Below are 17279 nucleotides of genomic sequence, written 5' to 3'. Positions count from 1 at the left end.
TTTGGTTGCTTTGAAGTAATAAATAATCCAACAGTATTTCTTTACGACTAGATTTTGCGGATTGTAATAACCTGTGGGTTGTATGTGGAGTTAAGTTACCAGAAAAAAAAACTGTTGTTCCAGTTTATTTTGCTTCAACTCATCGATACAAGTATCAGAAGTGTAGTTTGAATATACTATAAGTGAGAAACAGAACATAATTTGTGTATCTTTTCGTGTCCCAACTGACCTGATTCTATCTTATCTAAATCGATGTTAGCGTTACAAGAATTTTATTTGACTTGACTTTCAGATCAACAAATATAGGACATATAACATATAATATAGGACATATAAATTCGAGAGTATTCTGTAGCAGTATATAATATACTCGGATTTGGTTACAAGGGTACATGTACCAAATGAAATATGGTGGTTAGACTGTAATAAAAGAGATATGTTCTTTCAATATATCTATTTTATCTTTATTACGCGATTCACTACAATGCCTTCTCGGTCACTGTTTGGAATTCCATTGCCGTTCTTCAATAAGTGTTTTTGTTAAGATTGACAGTTCTTAAACTAACGTTTTTCCTATTAAAAATCCCAAACCTAAACGGAAAATCGTATGCTATCACGTTTTCAAGACTACCTAAATCCAGACATTTTCCGTTGTAAAAATTCATCGGAAAAAATTTCTAATTAACGATGTGAAAAAAGTAAAAAAATAATTAAAAAATAAACAAAATTTTTAAACGGTTATGAATCATGCTTATGTAGTTTATTGTCAAAAAAAAACAAAGCCAGTCCATTGGATTACTGTATATTAGGTTTATCTTATGCATCAACAAGGCTGTTGCGATAGAAATGCTAAACGTTACCTAAGGTCATAAAGTACTCAAATACTAAATTAGAAAGGATTTTTATAAATAAAAAATTAGTTTTTATTTTTATTTTTCTTCTTTGTTATGAATAACTATCAAGAATTTAAGCTGTGGGAGGAAAAAAGGCTCGTTCCCAAAAAAAGCTCTAGTTCAAATTTGAATTCTTCTTTTTCTAACATTGATACAAAATACGCTCGTAACAATGTAGAGTCAGCTCAGCTAAATAATAATTTTTCGGGTGGTACCTTCGTTTTTTCTGTTGCAGCTGTTGATAAGTATATAATATATTTAAAATATTGTATAATTATTATTATTTTAAAATAATAAAGTCACTCATCTACATGACATTTGTCGATCAAGAGAAAAAAATTTATAATGTAGAATAGAACGAAATGTTTCACATTTTAAAGAAAATTGGACTGAACTGTAAAGAAAAAAGATAATGTTATATAGTACTGCTTTTACAAAATTCAGAGAAAAATGATAAGAATATAAGGTACAAAAGGTAGGTTGTGATTTCAGAAACTATGAGACAAGATTATACGATCTAAATGCTTTTCAATTTAATGTATGGAAAAAGCAATACCAATTTTTGAAACATAAATTTAGATTTCAGTATCCTAGGAGAAAAAATAAAACTATTATGATTAGCTGTTGACATTTTTATTTTGGTAGAAATCAAATATGAGTTGGAAGAATTTATGTTATGATGGATTCATTGCCAAATGGGAAAATTCATTTTAAAAATAAATAAGTATAAAACAAAGAATAATAGAATGTAACAAAAAAAAAAAAAAAAAAAAAAACAATAATATAATGAGAAATCTTGTATTTATAAAGGTAAATTTGATATGCCAGAAGTTACAGAATTTTGTTATTTAGGTAGTAAATTTGAAAGAAATAAGTATGACTTTAAAAGTAGACAGCCCCTATCAAGGAAAACATATTTTAATTTAATTTAGTTTTTGTTATTTTTAAGAATTATTTCTTACATTGTTAATAATAAGTTTTATTTGTTTTATGTTTGTTGTATTATCATTCGTTTATTATTGTTATTATTATTTCATGAAAGGTAAGTGGCAGAGAGGTGAGAGGTGAGAGGGTGATATTAGTTGCGCCTAATATCACCCGCTTAAATAAAGGCAGCAAATTCAATTTACTCTGCGTATTACGTGTGCATTTATATCCTAAGTAATGGTAATTTTGCTTATACTTTGTAAAAATACCATTCCTTATTATTTTATTCATATTTTTTAAGCACAAAAAACACATTTTTAATGTTTTTGTGTGTGCATGTGTGTTTTACACAAAAAGTTATCTTTATTTTGATTAGACCTACAATTCTATAGCAATAATTAATAGACGAACGCTCTTAACAACGAAAAACCTACTTATGAATTGAAAAATTAACGGAAAACTTCAAATTTCAATCGATTTAATACTATATTTTAATAAAAAGTTATATCTTTCGTATTTTTACAGATGAATTTTCACGATAACGGTAAAAACTGGAGAATGTGCTAGTTTTATTCTTCTCTTACTTTTTTACTGTTTATGAGTTTCACTTTTGGCTATTTGCACTCAAGAATTTCCAACTACGGGCAATTTCAAGTAGAAGATATAGTGCTTCAATCACAATTGCTAATTTAAAAAAAAAGTAATATCCGTTTTGATAAGCTTAATGAAAAAAAAGTATGGTAATGAAAAAGAAAAGAAAAAAAATATATATATGATGAAGTGACTAACAGGTTACTGTTATACTACTGAATAGCAGTCTACAGTTACAAAGATACATTCTGTATTATTAAGCGCTCTTTTTAGTAATTTCTTCTCCGCAGCAATTGCTTTGAAATAATTTTTTTTTGAACGTGTTTTTTTTAATTCTCCATTTTTACCGTTTTTATGCGGCAAGTTATTAAGCTTCGTTGACGTAACTGCAGATGCAGTGCGACTTATTACCAGTTAAATAGATAAAATTTTATTTAATAAATAAAATGGTATCTATTTACTAATAAATATTAGATTTTCATAAAATAATCATACAAATTTATTTTGAAATGAATTACATTACGTTAGTTATCTTGAGTCTTATGTTAGTAGTTTATTGTGTTGGAAATATAATTAGACACTGTTTGAGAAATATTTAGATAAATCAGTAGATGCTATTATTTTAGATCACGAAAGAGTACCTTGGCTGATTTTGATACCCGAAATTTATAACCGTATTATTTAAAATCTTGTAATATTGATCAATTTATTTTAAATGGATCTGCAGAATCTCAAATTACTAACTTTACAAATTTCCCATTTTTTATGCTTTTTATTAAGACATGATATAGATCTATTATAATCGTATATCTCTTGGTCGCACTGAGTTTGCTTCGTTATTTATTTAGTATTTTAAATTAATTATTAAAGTTATGATACAAATCTGTTTAGTAGTATAAGTCACATCAAAAAATGTACAGGTAATGTAAATGAGATGAAGAAAGGAAAATCAAATTATGAAAGAGAAATGAGATTGAGAAAGAAGAGGAAGAAGAAAACTTCATGTTTTTTTATGGATTATTTTATTGATAAGAAATAGAAACAAAAACTTCATGACTAGTGACTTCTTTTTCTTTAATTATTGTTAAAATTACTCAAATCTTTATTTACTTATCCACATTCACAAGATCGAGAAAAGAATTTAGATGCGTTATTTATGAAAATCAGTTACAGAAAAGCCGGTTTGCAATTATGATGTCACAAATATGTAGAAAAAAATTGTCCAGATCGTTCTATCCTCCTTTTGTAGTTTAATAAAAAATTAAATAATATTAAATTTAAGTAATCTGAGTTATTAATATTAATTAACTACTAATTTACATTAATAAATACGAGAACTTTTTATTAAGAATCCGGCGTATGGAATAGATGTTTAAAAAAGTTCAGCAGCTTATAAAATACGATATTAACTTTTCAATATATCTCATTCTACATAGGGTTGAAAGAGGGGTTGCTTAGGCTTACACATAAAACATCCATCCCCTCAACCATTCTTTTACCCCTATCTATACTGTGGTACCATTAAATGACTCAGCTTCTACCCACGCATTTTAATGCCGCACCGACACGATTTCTTCTTTTGCTTTATGTTCGATAAAACTGTAATTTTTTTTTCATGATTCTATACGCTATATAGCCTGTAATTAAGTTTGTACTATTTTTTCAGTTATAATTATTAAAATAATCGATTTAATGAATTATAGATTTATTACTTTTTATTTTATTCTAGATTCATTTTTCATCTTATTTTTAGTAAAATATATAATGCTAGAATCTCAGAATATGTCTCATATAGAAATTTAGTAGGTGAAAACTGAATTTAAATTTCTGGAAGGTTTAATATACATATTACTTGCAGGGCTAACGCTAAAAACATGTTCCTTTCAAAGTGCAGAAGTTTTATCGTTTCCATCATAGAGATTTACTTCAGTTATTAAGTCAAGTTTAGGCCTAACTTCAGATTGTTTAATTTTGCAGACCTTAAAGAGATATTTTTATAATAAACTTTAAATTAATTTCTTTTATTAATTCCATTCAAGAAAATAAACGTGTAAACTTTGTTTGTATATAATTCAAATCATTGCGCTTTGATGTTATCGACTATTCGGCTATTGTTAAGTCTTTTTGTAATGATGAAGAAAGTATTCCAATCGTATTACAGGTTTTTGTTTACTATTGGGATGAAATTAATGACATTGTCTCAGGATCTGTCAGCTTGTGTCCTGATATTAATAACGATCGTAAGACTATAATTTGATTTACAGGCTGATGTGGGGTAATATAAATTTTTTTAATAAAAGATAATCTGATATCGAACAATTTTTATCAATTATTGTTGATTACATATTCTTATTAAAGAAAATATATCTGCTTGATGGACAGATTTTCACAAAACTCTAAATTTACATTAAAATCAATACAGTTTTGAAAATTTTTTAAATATAGATATGTTCGTTTATATATTTCATAAAAGCTAGTTTAACCTACCTAGTTTAAGCTAGTTTCCTACCTACTATCAGCAAAAAGCTTAGGTAGCACTTGAAGTTGGCCGCCTTCGCTAACAGTTTTAGTTATATTTTAACAGTCTTGAAAGTAGGGTTTTTTTTATAGTAATGGCTCTGTGAATAACAGAAATGATTTGTTCCCTCTTCCACAAACATTTCTTTTGCGAGATCTGATTGTCAGTTGCTGTTGCCTTGAGAAAATGAAATGGTCTACAGGCCGAGACATAACTGTGGTGCATTATTTGATTACCGATCTCATTTCCGGCGGATTAATGAAATTTAGCAAAAAAAAAAAAAAAAAACAAAAAGAAAGAAAAGTTAGAGATTTTTTTGTGTCACACTGATGGTGTGACACATTTATCAAACCATTATTGTGATAGTTAACCATTATCTATCCTGAAAATATTAACATTTAATATTAAATAACTTATTGCGGTTTATACGACTTAAATCATTTAGTGTTGAAAATGAATAATTCTTTAGGTATATATTTTTTTTTTATTTTGAAATTTTCTTATATTGCAATATTAGTTGTTTTTTTTTCATTTACTTTTAGTGTTGTATTTTTGAATGCATTTTCTATTAGTAATAATGAAGTAATTCTTATTCACATTTGTAATTGCTGTTTACGACTATTTTTTTCCAGAGTAAATAGCTTGCAGGGAAAATTATGTTTACTCTTACTGATGAATATTTTAAGTTTTCCACAACAAGGGTCTGTAGTTTAAAAAGTTTTCAAAAGATCTTGTTTATGAGAAACTTTACACCTAGCCACGAACTTTTACTCAAATGCATATTAAATTTTTTACTACTATTTTCTTTTATTTTATGAATATTAATAACATCATTGAAACAGATTAGATATGTTTGAATACTTTATTTGGAATCTATTTAATTTTTGTACATTAAATTAATTTGTAGTCAATCGAATATATTAGATATAATACAAATGTTCTTATTTAGATAGAGAATATTTTGAGACAGTATTAAAATTAATAATACCTTCTTTATTCTATACTAGTAATTGACCTCATAAATTCAAAGAATATGCTAAGAAACTTTTTTTGTGGGAAGTGAAACAGTCATACCCTGGATTGGTATTTGAACTCGGAACCTTGTGGATGAAAGACGATAACATTCTCTTAGTATGATTTTTTTCTATAATGCTATAAAATTTAGATGTAGCTGCTTTAGTTAATTTTATGGGAGTACGTTAATTAATTTAATTAACATATCAAATAACAAATGAACAATCTGGAGGAAATAATTTTCAAAGGAAATATATCAAATAACTTTTTTTTAACGAGTTATGCTTTCAATATACTCGTATGAATAGTATGTCTCACGAAGTGGTATACGATTTTGATTTAGTATTACTTACTCATTCCACCACCGATTCTATTGAAACTCTACAAACCTTTTAAGGAGGGTTATAAAAATGTTCTATGAAAATTTTAACCTTCTAGGATTTATAGAAACAAAATGGCTGTTTCAAATAAAAACATCAATTTCAAATATATCACATTTTTATTCATCACAAAATAGCTGGTAAAAATTATTAAAAACAGATGATGTATTGTTAAACAGCTGTTCACATTGAATATAAGAAGTTAGTTAATAATCAATTATAACCATTACTAATTATTCAACTTTTTAATTATTCTAGTTTTAATTATCATACATTTTTAATCATTTTTACCAGCTATTTTGTAATTAATAAAAAATATGGTTTATCTGAAATTGATATTTTTATTTGAAAGCCGCCATTTTATTTCTATAAATCTTAGAAGGTGAAATTTTCACAGAAAATTTTTAGAAGCTTCCTTACAAGTTCTGTAAAGTTTCAATAGATCGGTAAGGGAATGAGCGAATGATCCTAAATCAAAAGCGTTTACGTTTTTGATTGTCCACGAAGAGTTATAACTTTTTGTGGGACACACGGTATGTAACACTCGTGTTTTATATATATATTATTGATTTCATTAATGTGATGGTGAGGGAAACGTTTGACCTTACTTTATTTAATTTTTTAATTAAAATTTATCCACCATTTTCGTGGGTGTAGAATTCCTTCTCCGTTTTGTCTAGACAATGGAGAAAATCTAATTTGTTAATTTACTTTCTATGAAAAATAATATTGTTATTTTTCCATTTATCTGGAGGTTTATCTGGATTTGATATTCGTTATCCACTTGCAGTATTACATAACGTAAAATTCTAACCCGGCGCTCAATATAATTCTTAAATAAGTTGCAAGATTTCCTTAACAATTGTATTTTCGTAATTGAGAAATTACTACTGAAACTACTCTGCAAGTTTTTGAAATATTTTATCAAATCATTAATACTTTATTTAATACTAATGGAAGTTATTGCTTTGTAAACGTATAAAACATTTATTCTTGATTCAGCTTGAATTTAGACTTAAACTTATAAGTAATTTAATCTGAAATGAAATATTATTCTTAATCTTCTTCCATAGTCAGAATGAAATTCCAGAAAAAAAAATTCATAATACATGTTACATAATAATAATAAATATTATTATTATTATTTTCTCTTTTTCTTTTTTTGGTGGGGGGGGGGGGGGGAGGTGGTAATGCATTTATGCACGCAGTGTCGGGCTCCCACTGATGGTATTATCTAACTGCCATCAGCAGACTAGCGACCAAAACCACCCCCCTCTCTTCCAGTATTCGACCCGGAACAATTTAACACATTACTTCAGGCCGAGTCCTCCTATAGTAGCCTGAGAAGGCCGCTTCTTAATTTCCACAACTATCCAGGTCACCCTTCTTGATCCTGAGAATGCTGCCAACGAATCGGGCCACACTCTCTCAGCTGCTCAGGTCACAGAGCATCATCGTAACCACGTTACGCGGCTCAGTGCTCCGAGATCCTCCTCTAGTGTCCCTCGATCTGCTGCTCACCAAACGCATATGAAAGATGTGCTTGGCGTCGTCCCGTACACTGAGGCAATAGAGGCAGTCGGGGGACGGCGCTTTCCGTATGACATGGATAAGCGCGGAAATACCCGTGACCCGTTAAAAACTGGGTTCCGTAGTAATCCACTTCTACATGCCGCCGCTCTATTTATGGTCTGACTGAGGGATAAGCCTTGCGGTCGATCGTCCTCTGGTTTTATGGTCCCAGATCTCTTCCCATGCGAAAAATGTGCGAGTCCGTTTCTCCATGGCGATGGTCTCCCGGTCTTCGCTCGCCCACCGCCTCCTGCAGGCTCCCTGGCGCTACCTTGCCAAAAGAGCAATGGGTATGACGCCGGCGACCACCAGTACGGCAGGCTCGGAAACCGTCCGATACGCGGAAGCGACTCGCAAGGCCGCATTGCACCTGCGTGAGCCGCTTCCGGTTTCTTTCAAATCTTAATGTCTGGGCACACAGTTCCGCCCAGTATTACAGAACGGAATGCACCGTGTACATCAGCAGTTACCATCTGCTGGCATTTGTTCCGCCGACATTCGCTATGAGCCGGCTAAGAGCGATTATGGCTCTCGAAGCTGCTCAGCAAAGCTGAGTTTCCGGTCAATCATTATGCCGAAGTCCTTTGCGATCAGCTTGGTCTTGACACCTCTTTCATGATCCTCAGCGGGAGGATATGTCTATACGCTTCTTAGTTAGAACCACGATCTCCGTTTTACTGTAGGCTACAGATAACCCATGGTCGTTCAGCCAGGCACTGACTCTATGCGTAATTCGGCTGAGCCTCTGTTGGGCGCGCTCTACATCGCGGTCTGCGACAAGTAGAGCAACGTCGTCAGCGTACCCAACCAAGACCGATTCTTCAGGCATCTCCAGCCTCAGTAAGCCATCATAGACGGCGTTTCAAAGGTCAGTACCAAGAATCGACCCCTGCGCCACTCCTGAAGTGATTGCAGTCCTACGCCAGCCTATCGCGGTCTAGCAGATGAGACCACGGTTCCTCAGGTATGCATCCACCATTCTGAGGAGATATCGAGGCACGTGGAACGAATGCTTCAGAGTCTGAATCATATCGCTTCGCCGTGCAGAGTTGAAAGCGTTTTTTACGTCCAACGAAACGAGAAGGACCACACGGCACGAAAAATTATTGTGGTCTTCTGCTCGCCACACTGCCTCAACAACATGTTGGACTGCATCTAGGGTCGACCGACCCTGCCGGAAACCTTACTGGTTGGGTGACAGACCACCTACGTGATTCATCGCCGCAGCCAGTCGTTCCTTTAACAGCTTCTCCAGTACCTTGCCAGCTGTGTCAAGCATACACAATGGGTTGTATGAGGACGGCGACTTTGGGTCACCTTTGCCCTTGGGATTCAGCGCAAGACGCGCGGTTTTCAATTTGGCGCTGAAAACCCGAGCCTGTAGACATGCATTATACATGTCTAGAAGCAGACGGGGCCTGCAGTGCTCCGCCACCTTGAGCTCTTCGCCCGGTATGCCGTCGCGACCGAGAGCTTTTCTGGCCCCTTTATTGCTATAATAATAATAACAATAATAATAATTAATAATAATAATAAATTATTATTACCTGCTTTACTTGTGGCGAGATTGGCCACTTGCAAGAAAACTGTATGCAAGAGCCTCGGCGTCTCAAATGCATATTGCATGGACATGCACCTGGAGGCCGAAGGCAATTTCGCCCGCTTCATGAATCCGCTGGAGTCTGTACAACAAAGCTACGGTGTCTGTAGGGGTAGCCCCATCCGGGAGGGGTGGGAGGCACGGGCGTCCCACCACCAATGATCGGGTGGGGACTCCATTGTAGACGCCATTTGGGGGAATGCATGACCGTAGTCCGTGGTGGAGGATCCATCCAGGGGTTCTCCATTAGAGGCAAGGCATCAAGACCGGAGTCTCGGCGGGGGAATCATTTGAGGTTCCCCCGCTAGAGGCATAGTATGTCACACAAGACCGAGTCCCGGCTATCTTGGTGGGGCCTAGCGCCCTATCGCGGTAGTTTGAGACGAAGGCACCCCTAGGAGCTGAGTTTATGCGTAATTGCTGAATCGGCTTCGGGTGGCGGGGAGATTACAGACGAAAAAATGACGAATACGTTATACGGTGAATACCACTTGTCGCCTCTTTCAAAAAGTGTTAAGTTGATGTTTTATTTTTGATCTTATTCTATTTCTTAATTATACTGCTATAATTTCTGAAACAGAAATTATAGCCTCTAGAGAATCATAATTTCCAGTAATTTGGAGTGTTGTTTAAACTATTATTAAGTAATCTATTTTTTTATTATTGTAAAATAGAATAATAATAATTAGAATTTGATGTTTATTTAATTGAAAATAAAATTGTTATTATTATATACTATAATAATTGCCCTACGAAAAGGGCCTTATTATCCTACTTTAATTTTTTAATTAATTACTCTGTTTAATAGATTTCTCCACTAATTTCATTAAAATTAAATTAAACAATTTTCATTATTCGCAACCAATATTAACATTGTGATAAAGTTTTTAAAAAAAATTTTTATTTTTTTTTAAAAACTTTATCACAATGAAGTAAAGGAAGTATTGTGATAGCGAAAAATTTCAGTTTTCAGATTTCCACGGAAATATCCATTACGACCATCCCTGAATCCATTTTGACTAGTTTTGATGTGACGTCTGTACGTACGTACGTATCTCGTATAACTCAAAAACGATTAGCCGTAGTATGTTAACATTTTGGATTTAGGACTGTTGTGACATTTAGTTGTGCACCTCCCCTTTTGATTGCAATTGACTGAACCAAAAGTGTCCAAAAAGCCAAAAATCCAAAAAAGTTTGGATTTTGGATTATTTCTTAACTGCGTTAGTAAGCCCTCACTGAGAGCTTTTCAACGATATATCACAAGTGGTACTTATTTTCATTGGTTCCAAAGTTATAGCTAAATAAAATTTTAATTAATGAAATATTTGGATCTTAAGTGAAGGCGCACATCGGTTCGAATCAGACTTCATCTCCTTTTTTTTAACTTTTTTTTTTTAATTTAAATAAAATATTGATTTATTAATTATTATTATTAACCTCTCATTTGTCAACAAATGTTTACGGTGAGTAATAATCCAATAACAAAAAAAAAAAAAGTGAAAAAATGTCTGAAGTTTTTAATGAAATAAAATTTTATGTACTTTTCATTTAAAAAAAAAATTGAACATTTAATTTATTAAGTGTACAAGGAAGTTATGTGTTGTCCGCATCAAAGTCTTATCCTACGACTAGCATTAGCACACTACGCGTTTCTTACATATTTATGTAATATATAAAAGTATTCACAGACATAAATAGAATATTTATTTACTTTTCTTAATTTAATGTTTAAGATAAAAACATATTGAATATGACTGAATAGTAGTGTTGTCGTATACGACTATAGACCCATATGAGGAAAATCAAAGAGAAAGTATGGAAAACCACTGCGACTTGTCATTTTTCTCTTGTCACACTCGGTAACCGGATGAGGGTTGCAGTTTCTTGATGTATGCAGATTATGAATGAATCGTTGAAAAATTCTTTTTATAGTGTCGTCTGTCAGAAACGATAAATTTTTTACCATACTTTTCTAAAAGCATACGCAAGGCAATTAGTTTGTTAGTGGTGATATCTACATGTCATTTTAGTAAAATAAAAAGAGAAGATAAATTTCAAACATTTTTTATTAATAAAAAAAAGAAAAGAAAAAAAAGCAGTTGTAAATTATATTCGGTTTTTTTACGTGCTGTTTATGAATGAAATCTATATCGTTCACTTTATTTTTAAAAATCTTGAAACCTGTTCTAATTAAAATTATTTTCAATAAGTACCGGGAATTCACCAATAACCATGGCGAGCTAAAATTATGCAATCCTCCCGCAAAGAATTAATCATATACTCGTAACTTTCACCAAATATTACGTTATTTAATTTTTTTAATACATTCAACAATAAAAATTTAAAAACAAACGCGGTCTTTAATTACGATGAATATTTAATTAGAAAATTAAAATATTTTAAATGAGTAACCAGAAATCCTGCAGATATTGCTAGGATTAGTCCCAAAATCTTTCAAAATACCTACCTCTGTAAAATTGCATTATTTGGATGGAACAGATTATTTTATTAAAACCTCCAAATAAGTAATCTCTTTTCTCATTTTAGAGTTACTTTATAATCTGTCCTTACAAATGATAAAGTAACTCTAATCAAGTCTAGTTTCTTCAACTAAACCCACCGAGTTGGTCTTTTGGTGAACACGTCTTCCCAAATCAGCTGTTTTGGAAGTCGAGAGTTCCAGCGTTCAAGTCCTAGTAAAGTCAATTATTTTTACACGGATTTGAATACTAGATCGTGGATACCGGTGTTCTTTGGTGGTTGGGTTTCAATTAACCACAGGTCTCAGGATTGGTCGGACTGACACTGTACAAGACTACATTTCATTTACACTCGTACATATAATCCTCTTTCATCCTCTGAAGTATTATCTGAAAGGTAATTACCGAAAGCTAAACAAGAAAAAGAAAAGTTGCTTGAACTAACTGATATGCTTGAAAGGAAGGATAGCGGGAGATTTGTGTCTCTCTACTAATCGCAGAACCTGGGCAAAAGTCTCTTGCTGCTGTGTCTTTCTTTTATCGGGCGGATATTAATTACTTAGTGGCGGTTATATTTATATTGTTTTATTTATGGACGAAATTATTTGCTGCGTTCCGATCCTTTAGACCGGGGAGAAATTTTTGACAGAGGTTGATCTTGGGAGACAAGCCACGTGTGTGCTTCGTTCTCCAGGTGTGGTTCCCCTTCAATCCGTCCCCTAAAGTCCTTTCGCCCTTTCGTGCTAACGCCTTCCGGCCTAGCAGGAATACGCCTTTTGGGGGCTGTCGTGTTTGGAGGATACAATGCACTCCCGTCGCCGGAGGAAGTTGCATGTGCTGATAGTGATTTAATTGTAAGATTTAGAAAGGAAAATGGGTGGTTGGTGAAACAAAGTTAGGAAACTTTCTTCATCGGGCTGTCTTCATCATTGCATCTCGGCTGGATTCAGGTCGGTTCGGATTCTAGTCCACGGTAGTGGGTCGATCATTATTATTTTTTCTTTAGCCTGCCTTTCCGTAAAACCGGAAATATATATTTACAAACCGTAAGTCGTAAATTATCCTGTGGCCTTGAAAAGGGCGACACGGTAGAACGCATATTCCGTCGACGGTCTTCTTCATCTTTTTGAGTTGGGGAAGAGAATGTTTGGATCTTACAACTGATTTAGCAAAATTCGCGTTCGTGAGTGGTGGCGGCGATCGCCTTATTTTATTTATTCCATTTAGTAAGAAGCATTACTTGGTTGAAGCATGGTGCTTTAACCTAGTAGAGTAGGAAACTCCCAAATATTGTATTGTAATATATATATATATATATATATATATATTTTTTTTTTTGCTATCAGGTAACAGTAGTCTACCAGTTTTATTATAAACCATTGAGCTGCAGGTTCTTAAGATGCAATTATTTATTTCAAATTAAACTAAAACAACTTTTTTGACAAAATAAAAGTAATACTTTTATCATTATTCATATTGTTAATCATATTCACTGCATTATCTATCAACAAACTTTATGCTTCAAAGTTTTAAATATTGGACATGTACTGAAAAAGTCACCAAACTTGTAAATCTTATTCATGCATGTGGGCTTAATCATCGCCAATTCAGTAAATTTCTGGAAGAGAAAGAAGCGAAAACACCGAGCTACCTTATTATACAGAAATTCAGTGGCTTTTAATTCATAAAATTTTTAAACAATTCTTCAAATTGCTGGATGAAATTTCCATTTTTTAGAATATAGAAATTATGAATGCGTATTATTAAAACAACGAGTTCTGGCTTTCTCAGGTGACATCACAAATCACCTTAGTAGCTTAATCTCAAACTACAAGGCACACTTCAAATAGTTAGAACTTTGATAATATCAATATTTTCAAACAGAAATTATCATTGTTTAAAAAACAAATTCAAAAAGAAAATTTATTACAACATTATGAAAGTTGCCTGAAGTTGTTACAAAAATTGACAGAATTAAAATTTTCTGAACATGCTGCTCAAATTCAGTCATCTGAAAATGAATTTGATAAAAGATTTTTAGATTTCAAAAAAATGTGAAAATGTTTCAGTTATTCAGTTCTCATTTATTGATTGATGTTGAAACTGTTGACAAAAATTTACAATTGAGTTAATCAAAATTTATTGTGATTCTATACTGAAACAAAAATATATGGAGGTTGATTCCAGATTTTTATAATTATTTAGCAGTCGATCGATTTCCCAGTATACTATGTCAACAAGTGTATTTTAGCTTTGGTAGCATATATTTCTGTGAACAATCATTTCAATATTGAAGAACAATAAAACTGCAGAAAGATCCAGATTGACAGACCAGCATGTGCAGTCAATTTTGAAAATTAATGCAACACAATATTTCCAACTAAACTTTGAAGATTTGGTTAATGAAAAACGTTGCCAAATATCTTCCAAAAAGTAATTTTGTTAAAATTATATTAATTTGCATAACTTTTAATTTTTTTTTCAGAAAATAAAGTTTTAGTTATTGATAATGTTTATAAGGTTCTTGTAAAAAAAAAAAAAAAAAATTAAGAGTTTGGTTGTGGTTTAAAAATTAAAACATAATTTATTGTGATATATTTTAATATAAAATTTGAAAGAGGTTATAAGGAAATAAAAATAAAACCATACTGTGTTTTGTCATGTCTGTGGTGGTCACATCTATTTTTTTTGTCGAAAGTTGAATGAATGGAATGTTCAGCTGTCATTTCATTATGAGAATTTTTTTAAATACAGCCCACGGTAAGATGTGTAAATAGTTAACATAGCCCTCGATAGTAAACGAGTTTGATATGGCTGATCTTAACAATAAGCTAATCTATGTAAATTACAGGATACTTGGTACTCTCTGCAATGAGAAATATTTTTCTAATAGAATTTAAGCGATTGAATAAAATTATGAAAATTGCTGTTTATTATTTCTTCTTTTCAGTTATAACAGAAACTGTAATAACAAAAATATACATATTTTTACTTTTTAACTGTCTTCAAAAACCATTTTTTTCTTTTTTTTTTGAAAGCAAAAAACGCTTTTGTGTTATCATCACCCGTCCAAAAAACTGAGAAATTTCTCATTTCAACCACATGTATTTTTTAAATAGTATATCTAGCCTCCTTACTTTATGTGAAATGCACCCATTTTGATGATTGTTTTTTATTTTGTAGAGAAAATTTCTCAGGTGGTCTCATAGGAATTTACTCCCAGATTATTAAAATGGATTCTGTGAACAGTTTAATTTTTTAAACAAAAAATTACATACTTAAGTTGATGATTTGAAAGACAATTTTTTTTGTCATTATGAATATAAATGTTTTTTACATATTGTAAAAGGTGCATTAGAAAACAGATTAATTGCCAATATAAAAAGCATCTTTATACTTTAAAAACTGCCTTCAGCTGGAGGTACTTTGATGCATAATTGCAAGAGACTATTTCTTTTATTAATTAATTAATTTGTAACCTCTAGTATTTATCCATGTGCAGAGATAAATAAACAATATTTTGTTTCTAATTGAAGTTGACCTTTTCAAATTTGTGTTCAATTTTAATAGATGTTATTTACATCAATTTTCTCAGAATTAAATTCTCTATAATGTTAATTAGAAATATTATTTATTTGTTTATTGGTAAATTAACAATGTTATTTTATTCCATACCTATAAAAGTTTACTTTCCAACAAAAGGTTTTCTTGTTTTTCTAGTTTTCCTTAAAACCTAAGTGAAACAGAGGTCTGAGACCACTTTTATTCAATTTTATAGATCAAAATTTCACCCTCTGTGAAATAAAACCGTACTCAGATGTCACAGAGCTAAATGTTTCATAAGCCGAAACTTGCTAACAATCCATTTCCAAATAATAAAAATGTAATATTTATTTTAACTTTTTTTTCTTATTTTTGGCTACAGAATCATCTCCCGAGAGGTTGCAGTGAAATTTGGAATCACCTTATCTCACATAGGCGGGAGTCTTGTTTATATTTTTTCTGCAACCTTTTCCTATTTTTATGAAGAACTAGGACTCTAGCCTTTTGCGGAAATTATTTTATCATATGGCGAGCGTCTTTTTGTAAGCCTACACATGAAAACGTTACATAAAATCAATTTAAAAAACTCTTGTTCAAAAATCACACTCAATCAAAATATTTTGTGTAAATGAATCCAAAAAAACTGTAAATGTGGATTCATTTTTTGTAATGTACTTGCACTTTATGAAACAAAAATTGGCTCTTTTTTATTTCTTTGACTGAAAATATAAGTAAAAAAGTTTGTTCAATTTAAATTTTGATCTGCTTAAAATAAAAAAAAATGTTAATACTTATTTATCTAAGGTACTAATTTTTGCATTTTTTTGTCAGTAGTTTCCGTAACGTAATTTCGTCGTATATTGAGGGTATCATATTTTAGTCCTAATTAAACATAGAAAATTTGAAATTGCCGCTCAGCACTGATGATGAAGACGGAAGTTTGGTCACGAATCAGCTGACCTTGGTCTAGGCTGTCTATATGGATTTCTGTTTACGTATTAGATATAAAGTAAGTTATGTTATTTATTTTTATTTAGGTAGATTACATTTCTATTCTGGATCAGCGCTTTTAATCTACAATTGAGTTGCACGTTAATGAATGATCGTTTGGGGTTTTACTTGCTGTTTTGTGTTTTATGCATGATTTGGTAAATGGTATTTTGGTTAAAAAATCGAGGACAGGTTTCATAACATAACCTATTATGTTTTTATTTAAGTGGAAAATAGTTGCTTTGCCCATTCTAGTTATACGAAAATTTGATGCGGATTGGATTTTTGGCGGGGTAAAGATTACGCTGTGATACCTTTATTGGTTGTTGTTTCTTTAAAGTTAGGTTATGTACGTTGGCTAGGTTGTTTTAAAAATTATATTGCTGTGGTTTTGGTTGATATCAGTATTTTATAGATTCTATTGAAACGAAATCTTGGACTTTTTTGAAATACTTATTTTTTAATGTCCCATAATAAGCTTTATGTGTTTATTTTTATTTCAGCACTAGTCATTACTGTGAACTGTGGATCTAATGTTTATTTTCAACCTGAAATTTAAATCGCAAATTTTTAAATTTAAAATTATGCCTCGGATTTGTTTTGACATTCGCACCATAACAATTTTTGTAGCTCTGATTTTTTGTTAAAAATACGTAAAACATGTTTTGGATTATTTTCATCATTATGTTATTTACTATTGGGTTTTAGAAAGGGTAAATTATATAAAACATTTTCATTTTTTATGATTTTTTTTATTCTTATATATTG

General features: G+C 31.5%; 1 protein-coding gene across 5 annotated transcripts in view; it reads left to right on the top strand.

Annotated features, from left to right (window-relative positions):
• Nucleotides 1-17279, top strand: part of LOC142319556 (uncharacterized) — a 145102-nt gene that overhangs the window by 92440 nt on the left and 35383 nt on the right. The window contains exon 1 of one of the 5 annotated variants that reach the window (XM_075356953.1): nucleotides 16382-16530. The exons of 2 other annotated variants lie outside the window; for them this stretch is intronic. The gene's annotated coding sequence lies outside the window, so the exon portion shown is untranslated. 2 more of the 5 variants (XM_075356954.1, XM_075356955.1) reach the window with 2 other exon arrangements.

The sequence above is a fragment of the Lycorma delicatula genome, chromosome 2 (genome assembly GCF_047948215.1).
Source record: "Lycorma delicatula isolate Av1 chromosome 2, ASM4794821v1, whole genome shotgun sequence".
Taxonomy (NCBI): domain Eukaryota; kingdom Metazoa; phylum Arthropoda; class Insecta; order Hemiptera; family Fulgoridae; genus Lycorma; species Lycorma delicatula.
The sequence above is the reverse complement of the archived record's forward strand: the minus strand, read 5'-3'. Positions and strand labels throughout refer to the sequence as shown.